A 17262-nucleotide genomic window follows, 5' to 3' on the forward strand; every position below is an offset into this window, starting at 1 on the left:
TCCATTATCTGATCTAACGGAAGCATATAGATGTTAAATAAGAGTGGTCCAAGAATTGACCCTTGAGGGACTCCACACGTGAATTTGGTTCGTTCTGACTGATAGTTTCCGATTGACACAAAGAAATCCCTATCATGTAAATAGGATGTGAACCACTGAAGAATAGTGTCAGTAAGCCCTACCCACTGTTCCAATCTGCTGAGTAGTATGTTGTGATCAACTGTCGAATGCAGCGCTGAGATCCAATAGTAACAGAACAGATGATTTGCCTGCATTGGTATTCCGACGAATATCATTTAGGACTTTGATAAGCACGGTCTCGGTGCTGTGTTGTGGCCGAAATCCAGACTGAAATGAGTTAAAAAGATTGTTTTGCATCTGTATGAAAATACCCAACAAGTGCACTTTAATTCCCATTTTAATGACCACGTGCTATTGTGGCTAAATGGAGCTGGAAGCAATTGGTGGAAGAGAGCTTATATATTCTTGGTGGTCGACTGATCACCAGTCCCACAAAATTTATTAAATCATTCAGTCCATCTTTGTTATTAACACAAATATTGAACACACAAGCCAGAAATCTTAAAACAGCCACAACGGGATTCTGCTGGGGTCAGACTACATCCTGGATTTGCTGAAATGGACAATGCGAAGCTCCCAATGGCTCATGATACTCACAGACTACTATCTCACTAAGATAATGTTGTTGTTTTTTAAATTCCTCTACATACTGTAGGGATATTTTTTCTCATGCATTTCATTCCAAGGTAATCTTTATATGTAACAAGCATGACTATCAACTGCTCCTTTGCTTCCCCTCATGTTGCTGTGAGGTGTGTCAAGAGAATAACTTCAGCAAGTTTACCTCCGCAGTGTATTGATTGGTAGCGCTTTAGTAATTCAGACCATTAACTGAAAAGATTACGCCGGCAGAAATCTGTCTACCTGGTGGATAACACCATTTCCTTTCAGTGAATCTCTGGGGCCTGTTAATCCAGTTTTGCGTCAAAATGCAACTTTGGAATGTGTTTTTTTTTTAAACATGAATGCGAGGCTGATAAGTGTTGAAATTTAACACCTAGACCATAGGTGTCAAACTCATCTTTGTTGTGTGCCTCACCGTAGTTATGGCTTCATTATCCGTCCTTATATTATTTTTATGCTTGCCAACCCATATAAATGTTAAACACATTGGCTGTCATTGACGGTGCTAGACGTCAAAATCCATTTTGACTAGGAGTGGCTGGCGGTGTTCAGTGAAACTAGGGCTTCGAACAGCTAATCGAATTGAAATTTGAAAGTTGATAAATCATTTAGAAATATTGTTAAACCTATTTATTTTCCGCAAATTCCCTTTTTTAAAAGGGGAAGTCGGAATTTTTTACGTTAGGCTTAATCTTCGAGTTAGCGTGTGTTTAATTAGTCGGTGGAGTTGATTTCAACAAATTCCGTGTAGTTTGTCAGTTAAGTGTTAGTTTCAGGGCTCCGAAGTGGCAAACTTAGCGCAAGTCAATGCTTAGCATGCCAATAAAAAAGCAATATTAACAGATCTAACGTAGTCAAATAAATTAAAAATGCAAATCATTGTTCAAAGTACCCATGCGGCCAAAACACCAAACTGCCGTAATTCATTTCATTCTGCGAGACTATTTTTTTTCTTTTTTAATTTGTAGTTCAACCACAATAGAGAGGAGTGCTTCGGCCACTCGTGCTTAGTCTGCTGTAATGTCCCTTTTCTTCCCACAAAAAAAAAAAAAAATCAGCGGTGAAAAAAACCATTGTGATATCCCTCCACCCTGCTTGTTCCCTGCAGAGCTGCTGGATTACAAATGTTGCTGTTCATACTGCAATTATTGACATGCAATGATAAGTTTTAATAACGTTATCCTGAAAACACAGCCAACACTATTGATCGGGTCATCAGTGATTCTCATGCGTGCATATGTTGTTTATTATTGGTATGCTAAGCAGGCACCGTTTACTCGCACTAGCTTAGCCGCTCCGGAGCCCTGAAACTAACAAATAACTAACAAACTGCAGGGAATTTGTTGAAATCAACTCCATTGAATAATTATCATAAATTTCCTTTTAGCAAGAAACATGAATTACTTTCACGGGCCACACAAAATTATGTGGCAAGTCAGATCTCGACCCCGAGTCACCAGTTTGAAACCAATTGCCTAGACCAGACATGTCCAAAGTCCGGCCCGGGGGCCAAATGCGGCCCATGGTCAAATTTCACCCGGCCCCCAGGCTCTTTCATAAAATCAATGACATCTGGCCCACACACAGACTTAATAAATTGGTCAGCAGTACTGCTACCAGCATATGAAATAGCTTACACACTAAATGCTGCTCATCATTTACCCACTAAAAGGCACCAGCACTCTAAACAACATTACCCCGTGTGACCTTTTACTCCTAATTTTCTAAAATGGCGACAATCAACAAAAAAACAGAAAGTTGACTGCGACGGCCGACGCTTCAAGAATAGGTGGAAATTGGATTACTTCTTCACTAAAATACGCAACAACTATGTCTCCCTCATTTGCAAAGAGACAGTCGCTGTATTTCAAGAGTTCAATGTGAGGCGATATGACCAAACAAGACACACTGACATGGACGACAGGATTACAGGGAAGATCGGTAGCAAGAAATTGAAGCAACTTGAAGCTAGTTTAATTTTACAGCAGCAGTATTTCGCAAGAGCCTGAGAGTTGAAAGAGAATGCCACAAAGGCTAGTTGCGAGATTGTTGAAATTATTAATAAAAATAAATAAATAAATAAAGCAAATGTGACACAAATAATGGTTTCTAAAATTTGCTTAAATATATTTTTCTATGTAAAGGACGTCAGCCAAGGTCGGCCCCCCACATTTTTACCACACTAAATCTGGCCCCCTTTGCAAAAAGTTTGGACACCCCTGGCCTAGACCATCAACTGAGTACTACTAGGTAAAGTAGTGTTTTTGTTTTTCTTTTCTTATTCTTCATTAATATGGTTATAAATTAAATTTGGAAGCTTTACAATTTTTCTTAATATTAGTGAGGGTTACAGAACAAACATCATGTTGCAAATGTAATATAGCGCATAACATTTTGCGCAATGATATTGTTGAATTGCCATGTTAGCAATAAACAAAGCTCCTTGTCTATGTGACGAGTGCGGGGAGACAACTGCTGCTGTCCACATAAATAACCAGCTAATGAACGTGCAGCAGGGATATGCATGTAATGTGCATGGACAGCCTCCAAGACATTGACCCTGATTGTCCTCTAATAAATAAAGACAAGCACAACATAATCTCTCCACATGCACCTATTCATATTCTAATGTACACTCGCTTTGTTTTTACTTCAACATCCCCAATGCAAAAATGAATAATTATTGATTTTTGTTTTGGTAATGTCACCCCTACTCATGTTTCCTTGAAGTGACCTAGTGAAGTATTGCTGTCATCCGATAAGTACATGCTATGTTTATGTATTCTATCTATTTCTATTTCACTCAAGGAAAATGCGAGCAAATGTTGCCTCGTTGGGTGATGCATGACTGCAAGCTAAAAAGCTTTATTGTTTTTTTTGTTTTTTTTTATCTGAACAATATGCTTCTTAGTCATCTTAAGCATCGTCTGTTTATAGCAATCTTTTTAATAAATTGCTCAATCCCTCCTGTCAGATATTAGTTAAAACGACATTTATAAAGTGTGTGCCATACTTTGTTCTATAGCCTTTTGGGGGACAAGAAAGCATTACCAGGTCAAGTATATTTTTTTTCTGCAGACATATGATTGGTTTAACTGTAACAAAAACTTACAGCTAACTCTGTTAGTTGATTCCTAATTAAAACAACCAACTACATTATATTAATTAAAATGGACTTGCCTATTCCTAAAATTGAATCAAGTATTTTCTCCACAGCTTACTTATATTGTTACTACTTACACACAATAATCTCAGTACCTTACAGTACAGGCCAAAAGTTTGGACACACCTTCTCATTTGTGCTTTTTCTTTATTATCTAGACAATTTACATTGGAAATTCTCACTGAGGGTAATGAAACTATTAATGAATACGTGTGGAATTATTTACTTAGCAAAAAAGGGGAATTAACTAAAAACCTGTATAGTATTCTAGAGTCTTTAAAGTAGCCACCTTTTGCCATAGACTTCATAATGTTAAGCAGCATGTAACTCAAGGAGGAACAAGGCCTTGGCATGGCCGACCGGCAGGAATAGGAGCATACTCAAGGACTGCAGAAAGGAGACGGCGAGGAACAGGGACTTGTACAAGTCGAGAAAGCTAACCGGAAAACACAAGACATAGAAAGAGGCTATCTGTATCCTGGTAATACCACATCATCCAATGTCCAATACCGTATTGGCCCAAATATAAGACGGCCCTGATTATAAGATGAGCCCCTCTTTTTCAAGACTCAAGTTTGGAAAAAAAGACTTTTTGAACACCAAATTAATTTTTATACAGAAAATAATTACAGTACATCTGAAACAAATGATTATAACAATATATTTGAGAGAAAAAAGCCTGTTATTTTGCCTCATTCAAATCTTAATATCTGAACATTTAAGTATGTAAACTAAAGTGCAATCACATTCATAAATGAATGGCTTCTGGTTTTTGAAATGTAAATAAACCAATCTATTGTGATAAAACAACAAATTTGCAATAACTGCATTAACCATCAAAGTGAGGTCTAACTGTAACTGTAGTCTTGAAACAAATCTGAATTAGGAAAAACATTGCAATAAAATAATGCAAACTGGTTAAACTTGAGAGTAGCTGAGATCTAAGACGACCCCCACTTTTTCAGTCTTATTTCAATGCAAAAAACACCGTCTTATATTCGGGCCAATACGGTGTTCCTTTACATGCAATATTCTATATGCAATATTTACTCACGTGCAATATTCAACGCCTTCACTGTGAAACTACTGCTACTTCACTTCTATTCGCACATATTCTATGTGCAATATTCAAAGCCTTCCCTGTGAAACTGCTGCTACTTCAGTTCAATTATTTGCACTGCCTGAACATAGGAGCTCATACGCATTTTATATTTATGTTTATTTGGAGTTTATACTTTATACTTGCAAGTCACTTTTGAGATTTTCCACTGTCTCCACTGTAAAGGGAGATCCTCCACAATTTCATTCTACAACTGTATAATGACAAAAAGGGCTATTCTATTGTATAATAAGTTGTGATTGTATATGGAATTTATTTATAATCTATTTATATATTATGTAAAATTGATTCTGCCTGTTTTCCTCAATTATTAATTTTCTGATGTGAAAATTGAATGATTCACTAGCTGTTGAAAACTTGCAGTTATTAAAAAAAATTTAATTAATTAAAAAATTAAGTTGCTATTTCGGGCAAAAACTGATGTGAAAATATGATGTGTTAGATATTGCTATTGATCCTGAAAAAAAAAAAGGTTATTTGGTGATTTTTGTGCATCTAGCGTAAAATCTGAGAATTTTATAGCCATTTTAATTTTTGTTATACTTTATATAAAAAATAATCTGGATTTTATTAGGGAAAATTTTTGACACTATTTTTTAAAACGGTTGCTCATGGAGACTCCTGCATGCCTAAGGTAGGTGCCTGTTTTGGTTTTAGGTCAGTAGCAGCTTTGATTTAGAAAATATTTGAATTTTAAGTTTTTTGTTTTTTTTTGTTTTGTTTTTTTAAATAGGCCCCCTATTTTTCAGCCCGGATTCCCGTGTCCCGTCAAATTATTATGAAGTACTGTATATGCTTTTGCTCTGATTACTTTTTTGCACACTCTTGCCATTCTCTTGATGAGCTTCAAGAGGGAGTCACCTAAAATGGTTTTTGACTTTGCAGGTATGCCTTTTCAGTGTTGATGAATGAAATTTATTGCTTTATCAATGAGGCTGGGACCTTCATTTGTGTTGCATTGAATGATGGGTGTCCAAAGTTTTGGCCTGTACTGTATATTCTTTATAAAAACATAATCGTGCTAGATAAACATTACAGTCATCCATTTCTCCTTGACATTGTCCTTGGTATGGCTTTTTTATATATATATAAAGCAAGCCCATATGTTAAGTAATGTATTCTTCTTTTTTTTAATACTCTTATTTTCGTAAAGAAAAGGGGCTCATACACGTCGTTCAAAAACTTTTTAAAAATGAGTTACAAACAGCTCAACAAAATTTGTGATCCAGTAATTAAAATCCAGTAACTGAACTTTTAATTTACAGAATATAGTGTAGCGATATACTAGTATAATTTCGTCTGCTAATACTGTATATAATTTCATCTACTGATGGAGTATATCATTTCATATACTAATATATAATTCAGTGTAAACACTATATTCACATATGCAGTGTCCACTTTTAAGAACTGGCTGTGGTCACTTCTATTTTTCCCCACATCATTAGGATACATGTTGTATTTATTGTGAATAGACTATCACGCTTTCTCCAGTAGGTGCTGCTAAAGAGTAGCTGAGTCACTAACAGTGCTTTTGTGTGTATGTGTGTTAATTTGCATGTGCACAGTCCACAATCTGGGCTTGTCACCAAACTCCTGTCAGCATTCAGTCCACAAATCTGCACGTTTCCAAGGAGACGCTCATCGAAAAAGCCGCAGTAACAATACATTGCATATTCGTGCCAGACAAACATTTTGAAAACGCTGTTTAAAGTGCTTTGTCAGCATAAACAGGCTATTTTTTTAATGTTAAAGCGAAACAAGAAGGCATTTAACTATGAATGAATCCATTTCATGTAAATTAGTGCATCAACTACTGATGATTGTAAGCATTCTTCTATGTCCAGGACATAGGAAAGTATGCATTTGGTTTGACGGCTCACTATTTGGCGGAGGCCAATATTTGTATGCGAACATCTCACAGTAATGTTATTACAATGTACAGTATATCAAGTGAATGTTGAGTTTTGAAAGTATATAAAGTAGCCTATTAACTCTTTACAGGACAAGTGACTATTTTTAGTAATTTAAAAGAACTACATGGGGCTTCATAAAGACTTGGCGTCCACATACGTAGATATCACATTTTGGTTCATGTAGGCCATAAGATATATATTTGGTTCAGTCCTTTTTTTTTTATTATTATTAATTTATTATTATGAATTGTTTTTTTTTTAATTTAAAAAAAAAATCATAAAATGATTCATTTTCGTTTTTAGTATCAATAGAATCTTAGAATAAATGAATAGATAAATAAAAACAATAAAATTTATCTTTTTTATTTGAGCTATGTTTTATTAAAACAAAACATAAAAACAAAGAAATCTGAGAATATTAAGTTATTTCCCCCTTTTCCTAAAGACAAAAAAGGTTTAAATCTTTAAAATCAAATAAAAAAGGCAATATTTACTATCAACTCATATGCCTGGTATTGAAAAAGATTAGAATATTTAAACTGGCTGTGAATGCTCACCTTTCAGTGCTATTGACAGCACGAGATGTCCAATCTATTTTGATCTGGAGGACTGGCAGCGATCATTCACACACGACAATGGTTAATTTGTACTTACACATTAATTCAACTAACCACCATTATTTAGAATATCATCAAAATGCATATATACAGTGGGGAGAACAAGTATTTGATACACTGCCAATGGGAAAACCCATTGGCAGTGTATCAAATACTTGTTCTCCCCACTGTACAATATTATCAGAAAACGGAAAATAATACCCTCCCCAGTAATAAATAGCTTTCTCTTAATTGACATTGGGTGCTCCCTATTATTGACAAACAACTCATGGGTTGCCACATGAAGAAGTAAAATATTTTACTTTTGTAAAGTGTAACACACTTCTTCATGTGGTTTCATTTTAGCACTGTTGTGCAAATGACAGTGGGGAAATACCCAAAGGCAAAGTGGGCTGTCCTCCGTTGTCCTATGTTTGCTGATATTCCTTGGCGGGTCATATGTCACCCTGGTATGATGTCAAATGAGGGGTTAATGGTCAAAATTATACCACAGTGAGCTGAATTGAACTGAAAGGTACTACTTGGTGGAAACGTGGCTTTACTGCTGATCTGATTCACCTCCCTACCTCTTTTTAACACGGGGGGTACAGTTTGAACTCTGGAATCTGAACTTTGGATGCACACCCCTGATTTAGGTAATCTCCAATGATCCTCTGTCGCAAGAGGGACATTTTTTGTCTTGTTTCCCCCCTCATACAGATTACCCTGTAAAGAGGCTGTGAATACAACAAAATGATATCATGCATCCCGGTTTTTCATGCAATTAAAACAATCTCAGTGTATGTAAAAGGTGTGTTTTGAAGCCAACCAAACAATCCCTAGATTACTATTTTTTTCAAGTGATGTCTAATGTGGAAAGAAATGCTCCCAATAATCCTCTTTCCCCTCGTCTTGATAAACCATCTGTCCTGGAATTCCGACTGGGCTGCACCCAAAGTTAAGAAAGCTAAATTCCTGAAAACATAAGTAGTGCCATGGGCTCAATTTGTAACAGTTGTCAGTATTAATATGATCTAGTGCAGCACTGCATGGCTGAGTGTTATGAAAATCTAAAACTTCTCTACTCTCATTTGTAGCATATTTTTGGGTCCTTTGACCAGGGAACAAATCTTGTGAAAGACAGTTGCTCAAAGTATTTAAGTATGCAAATTGTAGATTTCTTAGTCATACGCACCTGTCTAATAATTAGATCTAAACCCACTGCCAAGGGATCCATGTTGACTCTAAATGTAAACATTGGTCTCTGATAAAGATGCACCAAAGGACCCAAATGCTCGACAGTTCAGTTCAAACAAAAGTGTTTATTTTCCAGTCCTTATGGTTCAAAAAACAAAGATAACGAAAAATCCCAGTAATAGCTGGAAGCCAAACAACTGAGTAAACCCCACAGAGAAATGAAATGGCATCGGTTCAAAACATAAATCGTGGTCAGAAGGCTTACACAAGGCGGTGGCGTAGGACGTGGCAGGGTACCAGACGAACCGACACAGGGCAAGGTTAGATGCAGACTATGGGGCCGTTTACATGGTGATTGTCCAAGAATACAAAAAATCTCAAATTCGCATTTATATGGTTCCGTCTTCATTCGAACAATGTCGCAATTCCGCATGAAAACGATGTAGTATTTATGCCAGCCCCTAGGGGGCAGTGCAGATTTACAAGGCGACAGCGAATGGTGCACTTTTACCCAAACAACCTACTAAGCCCGAAAGACAACATATCTGCCCCCTCCAAGCAATAACATTTTTCTTTTGCTCCAAAAGGCACAAAAAAACATGGAAACATTCAACATATTTATATTAAAAATCTTGTAAAAACAGTAAGCTGACGTTCCGCCAGATTTTCTTTTTTTTAATGTTTAGTAGCACCGCTTCGCACGCCCAGTGTGATGTGTGCGAGTGCTGACGTTATTGGCGCGGGAGCTTTCCATTGATATGGATGCGGAGCAAGCCCCCCCACACCCCCGCAATCGAATCCTTCCATTTAGGAGCCCGAATTCAATGGTTTGCGTTTTCGCCTTTCGTTTTCGCCGACATAATATGAAAGCGAGGCCATTCTGCAACACAGTCATTGCGTCTTGGTGTTGCAGAGTCGCCATGTAAACTGCCCCTTGAATTACAAACGATTACAGGTGGATATGATCAGCCTGACTGGGAAGAGCAGGAAGTAAAGTTGAAGCAAGGAGAAATGCCACTACCAAAATAAAAGCAGAAAGTCGTACATGAACAAACACAAAACATTAACAGGAATTCTGAGACAAGACAGTCTCATGAGTGACGCAGGAATAAAAGTTGTCGCAGACAGTGACGTTTCCACAGATAAATCTACTGTTATCAGTGTCCATATGTGACGGGTACACGCAGGTCCGCGTGTGTGAGGCGGTGCGTGGAAACCTCCCTTCCGTTTCCTTGATCTAGGGACGCTGATGGCTGTGCTGTGGGCTCGAGCTTTATTGGCGCAATGGTTAACGTCCCTACCTGCCGAGTGGAAGCGTCGTGGCACGCGGGTTCGCGTCCCGGCCTGCTCAGAGGTGGGAGCGGAATGCGGGCCGCCGTGACACACCGGTTACAATGGTGCCGTGACCCGAATCGGCAGCGAAGGTTTCAGGGGGTGAGTGAGTGTAATGGGTACACGTAGGTCCGTAGCTGAGCGTGGAAACCTCCCTTCCGATTCCTTCATGTAGAGACGCTGACGGCTGTGCCGTGGGCTCGAGCTTTATTGGTGCAGTGGGTAACGTCCCTACCTGCCGAATTGAAGCATCGTGGCGCGCGGGCTCCCGTCCCGGCCTGGTCAGAGGTGGGAGCGGAACGCGGAGCAGCGCTGACACACCGGTTACACATATGAAATGCAAAATTCGCACATCTTCACTTTGGTAGGATTTTTTAAGAACCCTAGTTTTCAGTGCCCAAAAAATGCGTGTGCGTGTGGATGATAGGCCAAACGAAATATCCTGTTACGTGTAGAAATGGCCTGACAGACTCGCGCACAGGTACATGTGATAATGGGTAATAATGACATCACGAGGAAGAGCAGGCAATCTTGGATACCTGCATTTGAATTTTTTTGACATAGTACCAGCATTGCTGCCCCCATCTCGAGCGGCCCCTTCCTGGAAACACAGTTTTTTATTTACCCTTTTCTTCACTATTACACATAAAAAAAAAAAAAAAAGAAATTCGGGGTTTTTTTTTCTTTTTATTTAAGCAATATTCTTTCCACTGAGATGCACATGATAAAATTGCTGTCTGTCCGCAACACCCAATACACCATTTTTACCTCTCTTAACCCGATCACTTCCTACATTTCTACCAACTGTCAGCTTCTTGCATTGGACGAGCCACATGAGGCTGGTTTGCAGTGAGTGCATATTAACCCTTTGGTGCCTCATTCCGGGCTACCAGTGGACCAACAGCCACTGACGAGGTTAAGCTCTTTAAGAGTAGGTGAAGAGATTATGCAGTTTATTATCCACATCTCTCTCTCTCGTTCGCTAGCTCTCTGTCTCTCTCTCTCTCTGCACCTCCCTCCCCTAGCTTGGCCGCATGGGGCCTTTACGAAATTTAATACCACGTCTACAACAAGATAAGGCTTTCATATGGGCAGATTAACAATATGCCCATTGTTTGTTGGCCCCTTTGCAGCCTTGCAAGCAGGCAGCGTTGTCCATTGTGAAAAAGAAGAGTTAAGAGAGGAAGAGACTCCTAAAGAATTAGGGGTCAGAAAAAGACAGCTCGAAAGAGAAAGAGAAAGGAATTCGGCCACCTCTGATTGTCTCGCGTGGCTGGGTCGAATGCTTCCTCCGGTAACTGGAGACTGAGGAAGGCTTGTCAACGGCCAAATTGCCCCTCAAGCCCACTGACAAGGATTGTCAGCAAATAGGACAGAGGGACCCTCAGCATGCATGTCTCTTGCCAGGGTCAGTCACTGGCAATTACATAGGAGGAGGAGCAATCAAAAAGTGCTGATGGCAAGGTTTGTGTGTACTGGATTTCTCTGTGTGTGGTTGTGCATACAATCTCCTGTGACATCAACCAAACATTTATCCAATCAAAACATCGATACAAACGCTCTCCAGACTTGCTATTGAGGCTTATTCTTTGGCAAAAGCTGGTAGAATGAGGTTCTATTCCTTGCACCTGGTCTGTTAGGTTCCGAGCATACAGGGGCACTGGAGGTCACTCACAGCAGGGGATGCTGAGGATGTTTTTTAGTGTTGTCCAGCCAACAGCCGTTTCCGTCCGAATTTGTCATGCTCGTGCTTTTCTCCATACAAGGCGTACACAATGACAGTACTCACGCATGCTGGATAGTTTACGTGTAGTTGGTAAACTAGGCTAGTACAAAGACAGCATTGTATTTTACCTACAGTGTGTGTTGGAGTTTTTGTATTGGAAATAAAAGCGCCCATGTATTATAACGCAAATCAGTGCAGCTCTACACCACAATCACACACGAACACATTCGAAAACTAAAAGGTCCAATAAGCCTCTGTTTGACACCCCTTTTTTACAACACTAAGATAAATTGCACATGAATATTAAACAGAGCTCAGCACGGCGGCAGCTAAACAGCAACAACAAACAATAATATGGCTACAATGCAAGCGTGTTTTTTGAAGACACCAAAGGAAGAACTATCATGATCATCTTAATTTTCGAACTCGGAATGAATTTTAGAAAATTTTGCTGTTTTTGCAAGGAAAAAAATTGATAATTCATTTTTGTGCCATTAACGCCTCCTCTATCAACCGGTAACTTCTTACCTTGTTAGATTGCTTATCTTGTTGTTTCTATCCCAATGACACAAATAAGTGTAAATATTAGCCTTTTGTTGTTCCTTAACTCTGGACGCCACAGTGTTGCTGTATTTTCCGGGCTATAATCTGCAACTTTTTCAGTTTGGCTGTGCTTTCAACTTATACTCAGGTGTAATTTACTGTATATAAATGTTTTTGAGATTGAGAGTTTGGTAAACAAGTTGCTGTGTTATTTAGGCTATAGTTATCCAAATACCGTCACTGTGAATTTGTCATATTAAGCCCGTTGTTGTCATTTTTATTGTTGTTACAACGTGTATGTTTTTTTTGTTCTTGGTCCCCGATCAAATACAATTACAGTGATCCCTTGTTTTTTGCATTTATCAAAATATACACATAAGGTTTTTTTTGGTTTGTTTTTCCATTTTATTTCCTAAAGTATAATTAAAAAATAACAAAAAAACATGTTTCGATATATTTTGATAAATGATTTTAAGCACTGCAAATGTTATAATTATGACATAAATGAGCTATATATAAGCAAAAACAATGATTTGTACATTTTACATGCATATATCTTAATATTTTTAAATAAAATACTGTATTTATTTTAATTTTAAAAAATCTGCGACAGATTGATGGCGCAAAGTAGCGAGGGATCACTGTACCCCCCAAAATGTGATTTATATGCCAGAGAGACTTGTGTTTTCTTTTTCTTTTTTTTTTGCCCATATTTCGCTTTTTTTTTTTTTTTTTTTTTTTTTTTTTTTTTTTTTTTTTTTTTTTTGGTGCGACTTATACTCATGTGCGACTTATAGTCCGAAAATTAAGGGATACCTCCTAGTCACCACCAAACAAATTGAATGTAAATTACTTTAGGTTTTAATCAAGACTAGCACATACTGACTATATTACAGTACCGCATTCTAGAAAGACTGGTGTCACAAATATACTTTGGCTACTTCAAGCCAAAGCTACCAAAATGTCAGTAATGATCACTTGGTTTTTCGGGAGTATAAATGGCACCAGCCGAAACATGCACAGTGAAGAGCAAAAATAAGATAATTTGCACTGATGGACTAGAAACATTTTAGGGGGGGGTGTAATTTTATAAATATTATATATGTCACATCTGAGTATAAGTCACACGCCCTGCCAAACCATGAAAAACAGTGGAAACATAGTCTGGAAAATGTAACATATTGTTATAGCTCTCACATAAGTAAACAATGTTTAAGTGAAATTCTATCTATCACATCTCACAATCATTTACTAGACCAATGAAAGAAGGAGGCAAAGATGAAGTAGTAACATCCGACTTGGCTAGCGTGCACTGTCACCATGGTGACAGTTGACAGCTGTTTTGCCGCTAATAAGATTAGTCTAAAGAAATTAGTTGGACCCTGCCTAATCTGTCATTTAATAGAGGGGGCCACCTGGGGCTCGCCTTATCCCGTCCACCCTGAATTGACTAATCAGAGAGGGTTTGATTCATAGACTTGGAATAGGAAAAGAGGTAAAATAGTAAAAAATAGTAAAAAATAACCACATGCTATTTTTAATGCCTCGTTTATACACAATATTTGTATGTCCTGGAAGTTTATTGCGTATTTCCAGGGTAAGTCGGTGTTAAGCGAGGTGAGCTGTTTTTTTTTTTGGGTGCAAAGCGCTCTGGCACAGCTGCACAATCGGACCTTTCTCCAGTGCAAATCAATGAGGCAGCCCCGGGCTTGGGCCGCTGCCCAGAAAGCACAGTTTGTGAGGGAGTCTCACCTTACCCTTGTGCAGCGGCTGAAAGGAACCACTATTATCACTGTACCGCACTCACCCTGACACCTTTGCTTTTCTTCCCCTCTGCTGCTTCCTCCTCCTTCTCGCCCTCTTTCTCCTCTTGTCATTTCTGCCGGTTCTCCATTTCCACCATTATTGTTTCTCCTTGCTGTATTCTTCTTCTTTGTACACTCCCTCCAACGCAACAGATTGCCATCAGGATCTGCGTGCCCCTCAAATCAGTTGTGACAGTTTCCTATTACTGTGTTTACCTGCCCGAAGGCGGCGGTGGATGTACTTGAACCTCACTCACATCGCCTCGATCTGGACCAAAAAACCGCAAGGCCACATTTGGCGTCTCGGGGGCAAGTACCTCGTGTGGTTGAGCGAGTCTTACCGTTTTTGTATCGGAGAAGGAGAGCCAGATGGAGACAATTATCATAGATGTTGAAATGTTTATGACAAAGTATAAACAGGGCCTTGCTTGAGAATAACTCCACAAATGTAGCCTGATGCTATCACACCCGCATTCTGCTTGCAATAATGTTCAAATTTCTCATTTGGCTGTTTGATGATGGAGCCACAGAAAACAAAAATCCTTTATTTTTAATCATTCTTATCACTTTAAATGAAAAATATTTGTTGTCCCTGCACTTCTTTTTTTTTCTTTTTTTTTTTTTGTATAGGTAGCATGCAGTGTTTTTTGTTGGTGTTTTAGTATTTTGGTTGAAAATACAGTGAACTAGTTGGCATTGCTAGTAGTGGGGACAATCAACGACTCATCGTCTTGATTAACGCAGCAAAGCTTTTTCTTGTTTTTTTTTTGGTTTTTTTAGATGGAAAAAAGTTTATGATAAGGTATTACACAAGAGGAGGTGAAAGTCAATTTCAAAATGTAATGTTACATTTTCAGTACTTTTTGGGCATACACTATAAATTGAGTTTTGTATTGCACTATTCCATGTTAGGTTTGTGAGTCAGTATCCCGGCTGCTTTTTGGGTCCTCATTTTAGTGGGCCACTTATCCCCTTTAAGGTCTGAAGGAATTTGACCTTCCAGCCAGATTGCCGGATTCACGCCAGCCGAACCGCCGGACCTGCACTGGCAAAGCTCTAACAACCTGGGCCGGCGAGATCCCGTCATCGCGGCCAAAAGGCCAAACTCTGTGCGTTCACCTTAGTCTTAACCAGGGGTCGCGTTAACCGAATATTTTCCGTCGTTGACCAGTTTTTTAAAACGGTGACGGAAAAAACTGAAGTCCATCTGTCATTTTGACAGGTTGCAATTCACACCCCAGATCACAGGGTGGGGAGTGAGCATATTAATTAGCTATTGTCTCTGTTGATGCATGACGTCGTTGGCCTTACTCGGAAAAATGTCAAGGCAAATGAGTGTCCGAAGTTTCTTCAAAAAGCCCCAAAACGATAATGGTGTTGATAAAAGAGGTGAAAAAAGAGCGTGGCCGCAGAGCGTGGATTCAGCCTCCAGAACTACATCAAAACGGCCATGAGAAGTCGTCTGTCCGAGGCTAAAGTCCAAAACCTCATGACAAAAGCCTCTGCAGCAATCCCACTTGAGACATTTGATTATGCACAAGCGGGCACGCAATTCAAGTCCATGCGTACCAGGAGGAAGGTGTGAGACTGCGTTCAGGCCACAGCAGGTGAACTGTTAATTTCGTTGTTCCATATGTAGCCTACCTACTGGGGCCACAGTCAGCTGTTTTTGTCACTGCGGAGAAAAAGTTACATATTCATCTGCTTGATGTGTGATGGCACGGTGTGGATTCTCTGTTAAGCTTGTTCGGACAGAATATTAATTCAAAATGAATGAAAACTAAATACTACTGAATATGTCATTATTATCATTTAAAAAAATTTAAGTGACTGGTAAAAATAGATTATGACCGGATTTTTATGACCCTGTCAGTCAAAATGACAGACAACGAAAAAGTCTAGCGCAACCTCCGGTCTTAACTCCTTGTACTGACCCCATTTTGAAAGCTGCAATCTTGCTCAGTCAGTTGCAGGACGCACACGTTGGGCATTCGTGATAAGAAGGTGTCATGTATATCTTATGCCCTATGTCAAATATATTCTGCTTGTTTTCCTTAAACTATAATATAAGTGCTAATTATTTTATATTGGGTGTGATAAAATAATACAAACAGTCAAACAGTAAATACGAAAAAAAGCTACTATTCCCTGATTGATTATATTAAGTGTGGTAGAGTAATACAAACAGTCGATCGGTAAATACTATTTTGTCCAATTTTGCATGCCTTTGATGTTGCCTTTTTATTTCAAAGAAAAAAAATGTCGGGTCCCTTTTTTCAGAACACCTTAACCTTCATGTCTAAACCGTTGTTTTCTTCACGGACCAATTATAATGAACATTTTGTACCCAAAAAGACAAAAGAATCCCCAAAATTTTTATCTGGGCAATAAAACTATAAAACTCAAATGACATTATATCCGATTTTACTTGGTCGATTGACTTCAAGTAAAAACGAGAGTGAACCTCAACTTCCGCACTTTTAAACAAGACCAACCACCGGCACGTAGGTGACGTAATTACAACGCGACGAAGCTTCAAAGATGGCATGCTCGCAGGACGAGCAGATGCATCCCGCGACTTTTAAGGGTTAAGTTAGACGGCGGGCTGCATTTGGCCTTGAGGCATTGGGTTTGACACCTGTGATTTAGTTTTTAATGGCCCTAACATACATGTTTTTGGAATGTATGTTAGGGCCATTAAAAATACTTCAACAGAAACTCACAAATTCCTGGGTTAACTGCAACAGTCCAAGGAACCTTAAATGATAAATTTGACTTGATTTGTCATAGCACAACACTTCTGTTTTTGAAAGGATGACCCCCCAATTTAACCCTGAAACGTTTACACAGGAAAAATTATTGCACAATTTCTGTTAAAAAGTTTCACTTCCACTCCTCAAAACAGTATTGTTCTACAAATGAACAACCAAATTGTAGCTTCATTCAAACTTTACAATTAATATAGTTAAGCTTTAACATCCCTTAAACCCTTACAAAAACAATTAATAAAATGTATGTTTAGTAGTTAGAAAAATCTTAACTATGACGTAATTTGCCTAGCTTTTTCAGACCTTTGGTTCTACAATATTTGTTTTTTACATACCATATTTTTCGAACTATACGTCGCACCTGAGTATAAGTTGCACCAGCCAAAAAATG

The sequence above is a fragment of the Corythoichthys intestinalis genome, chromosome 1 (assembly GCF_030265065.1).
Source record: "Corythoichthys intestinalis isolate RoL2023-P3 chromosome 1, ASM3026506v1, whole genome shotgun sequence".
In the NCBI taxonomy this organism is placed as follows: domain Eukaryota; kingdom Metazoa; phylum Chordata; class Actinopteri; order Syngnathiformes; family Syngnathidae; genus Corythoichthys; species Corythoichthys intestinalis.